Source organism: Juglans microcarpa x Juglans regia, chromosome 3D (genome assembly GCF_004785595.1).
Source record: "Juglans microcarpa x Juglans regia isolate MS1-56 chromosome 3D, Jm3101_v1.0, whole genome shotgun sequence".
NCBI classification, from domain to species: Eukaryota; Viridiplantae; Streptophyta; class Magnoliopsida; order Fagales; family Juglandaceae; genus Juglans; species Juglans microcarpa x Juglans regia.
This window is the reverse complement of record NC_054598.1, coordinates 14127437-14131395: the sequence shown is the minus strand read 5'-3', so window position 1 is coordinate 14131395 and position 3959 is coordinate 14127437.

The following is a 3959-nucleotide window of genomic DNA, read 5'->3' as shown; positions in this document are numbered from 1 at the left end:
TCGACACACTCTCCTCCTTTTGCCCAGGCCTAGTGGTGAAGGCGATCAGTGTATCTTTGGAATTCACGAAATCATCTACCCGATCCATAAATTCCAGCAAAGTGGATGGGGTTTTCCTTGCTAACTCAGTCATGAAGGGACTCCTTGGACATATTCCCCCGAGTAGTGCTGCCAACATGATCTTTTCATCTTGATCGTCAGCGGTCATTCTTTCTTTATTGAATCGCATCAAGTACGCCTTCAAACTCTCATCTTCCATCTGTTTTACCGTCAATAGGTATGCTACTGGCTGTCTCCTCCGCCGACTAGCCATAAATTGGGTATTGAACTACCTGCCTAGTTCTTCAAAATTCTCAATGGAGCTTGGTTGTAGTGCTCCGAACCACTCCTGGGCTGCTACTTTTAACGTCAAAGGAAAAGCTCTGCATGTAATCTATCTTGGGAACTCGTGGAGAGTTGTGTGGGCCTTAAAGGTCTCCAACTATTCCATTGGATCCTTGGAGCCGTTGTACATGTCTACTGACGAGACCTTCAATTTTGGTGGAAGCGGTACTGCCATGATCTCTACGGTGTATGGCAAGTTGGTGCTGGTTAGCAGCTGATCAACTCAAGGCAAGGTCCCTATCTTCCTGGCAATTTCCTTGTACTTATCCATCAGGCTGTGCAGATTATTGTGTAACTTCTTTGTTTCCTTGTTCTCTTGAGGGGCTTTACCTGCACCCTCACTGTGAGCCTCCATCTCCACCCTGTCAGCTTGACTAGGCATCTTGTCTTCCCCTGTTGACCCATTATTTGCCTTGAGAACCTCGTTCTACTTTCGCAATGATTCGACCTTAGTGGTTAGCATTCTCACTATTTCTTCCATTTTCGCAAGTCTTCCTTCCATGTTTCGTGACGTTTCCTCCAGATCTCTAGTTGCCTGAGATTGAGTGGTGGTAGGCATGTGAAAAGCACGTTGATTGCAAGATAACTGAATATCCCACAGACGGCATTAACTGTTAAGAATGTGTTTCACCACTACACACTCTCTACCTCTTGCAACTAAGGGCTCGTTTGTTTTTTAGGATAAACCCAAAACTTTCAAAACCTTTGCAAGGCATGAAAGATAGGAGGGGACGTGAGTCTAGTGTTGAAAATGGATATGAGAAGGAAGAGTATGGTGATTATCTTGTTACTAGGCGTGCACTCAATACACAAATTAAGATGGATGATACAGAGCAACAGAGTGTGAACATTTTTTATACTAGATGCCACATCAGCAACAAGGTATGTAGTATGATCATTGATTTGAGGAGTTGTATTAATTTGGCTAGCACTACTTTAGTAGAGAAATTGAATTTACCTACCTTGAAACACCCTAGACCATACAAGTTGTAGTGGTTGAGTGATTGTGGGGAGGTTAGGGTAAATAAGCAAATGCTAGTTTCTTTTTCAATTGGGAAATACCTGGATATGGTGCTTTGTGATGTAGTGCTTATGCGTGCTGGCCATATTTTCTTGGGGAAGCCGTGGCAGTTTGATAGGAAGGTGATCCATGATGGGTTAAGGAATATGTACAGTTTTGAAAAGGATGAGAAAATAATCAAACTTGCTCTTTTAACTCTAATACAGGTCCATGGGGACCAACTGAAACTGAAAAAGTGAGGATGAGAATGAGAAAAAAAAAGAAATAATGAGGCCGAAAAGGGGAGAGAGAGAAAAAATATGAGGGTGAGGCTGAAACCACAAGAAAATAGAGAATGAGTTGAAAAATAATTGTGATTCTGAGAGTTCAAAAAAACAGAGAGTGAAAAGGAAAAAAAGAGTGAGAAAAAAAAAGAGAATGAGGCCAAAACATTAAGAAAAAGGGAGAGCGAAAAAAAAAATAGAGAAGTGGCTGAGAGTCAAGAAAAAAGAGTTGAGCCACGAGAGGAAAATGAAAGAGAGATTGCAGAGATAAATAGAAAAACAAAAGTGAGTTTTTATGCTAAGACAAGCTTTTATACTAATGAATTTAACGACTCTTTGCCTAGTATTGCTGTTTCTTTGTTGCAGGGATATGATGTCAAGATTTCTAGCAGTATGTTTAGTGGATTGCCGCCTATTAGAGAGCATTACATTGATTTTGTTCTAGGTGTGACAATCTCTACCCAATCCTTTCTTTGACAAACATGAGTCCTTGAAGTACTTGAAGTGACAAGGTAAGTTGAATGTAAATCATGCCAAGTGGGAGGAATTCATTGATACATTTCTTCCTGTATTCAAATACACACAAGGTATGAAAAATTTTGTGATTGATGCTTTAGCAAGAAGTTATGTCCTTGTCTTCATTTTAGATGCAAAATTATTGAGACTTGAATATGATAAGGAATTGCATGCTAATGATGATGACTTTGCTAGTGTGTATGAAACATGTGAGAAAACATCGTTTGGTAAGTTCTATAAACTATATTGGTACTTGTTTAGAGAGAATAGATTTTGTGTGCCTACTAGTTTTATGTGTAAGTTGCTTGTGTGTGATAGACATGGTGGTTTGTTGGGTAACTTTGGTGTAAGGAAGACTTTCAATGTGTTGCATGAATGTTTGTGGGAGTATCATTTACCATTCATTGATGTGTTGCATGAACATTTGTGGAAGTTTCATTTGTTATTCATTAATGTGTTGCATGAACGTTTGCGGGAGTATTGCTTGCCATTCATTGAGTTTGCATATAATTGAAGTGGTCATTTTGGTGTAAGGAATGCTTTAGATGTGTTTCATGAATGTTTGTAGGAGTATCAATTGCCATACATTGATTTGTTGCATGAACATTTGTGGAAGTATCATTTGCATTTCATTGAGTTTGCATATAATTGGAGTAATCATTTTGGTGTAAGGAAGACTTTAGATATGTTTCAAGAACATTTGTGGGAGTATTGTTTGACATTCATTGAGTTTACATATAATTGAAGTGTTCATGCTACTACTCAGCTTTTACCTTTTGGAATTATTAATAGACTTAATCCATTTACTCCTTTAAATTTAATGTCTTTACCAGTTGATGACAAGAGTAGCTTGGATGGAATTTTTCAAATTCTTGAACAAATTAATGATAATACATATCAAGTGGATCTTCCAGGTAAGTATCATGTTTCTGCTATTTTCCATATTACTAACATTTTCCCCTTTGATCCAGGTGGAGATTCGAGGTCGAATCATTTTGAGGAGAGGGAGAATGATGGGAACCAAAGTGGGCTTAGACTTAAAGATCATTTGTAAGTTCCAGATAGACCAATTACAAGATCAAGAGCTAAGAAGATCAAGGAAGCAATACAAGGATTGGTGCAATCCACTTGGGATGGGTTTGACAAGAGCCGAATATTCAAGATGGGTTTGAAAGAAGGAGATCCAGTGATCATCCACATGATACAAGCTATAGAAGAGTGAAACATAAATTAGAGCCTATTATTATGATTATGTAATTGAAGGCCTTGGACTTGTTTATTTCATTAAAGGGACTTATTTTATTAGTTATAGGAATTAGTCTAGAATAATTGGGTTTGAGGATGCTTGACCTACATATGTCTTATTTCTTATGAACTAGGGTTTTTGGGAAGGCCTTGTATTTTGGCCAATGACTTATTTGGAAAGTTACTTTTAGGAACTAGGATTTAAAGAGGTACTGTAGCGAGTTACTGTAGTCGCGGCACTATTCACTCAGGGGAATTTTTGGAAGATGGGGATTTATTTTGGTTAGGGTTTGATTAGGTTTTACTTTAAATACTCTTTGTAACCTCATTTTAATTAGTTTTATGAAATTTGATGAATTTATTCATTGTGAGTTGAATTTTACTAATCTTGTTTTTTATAGAACTTTTGAATTTATCAAAGGTAAATTACAACTTTTGTGGCGTTCCTCCTTTGTAATCTGGGTTCTTGATACGGGTTCTTCAACGTGTCTAGATTTTAATATAATTTAGGTTCTTGAAACGAGTTCTCA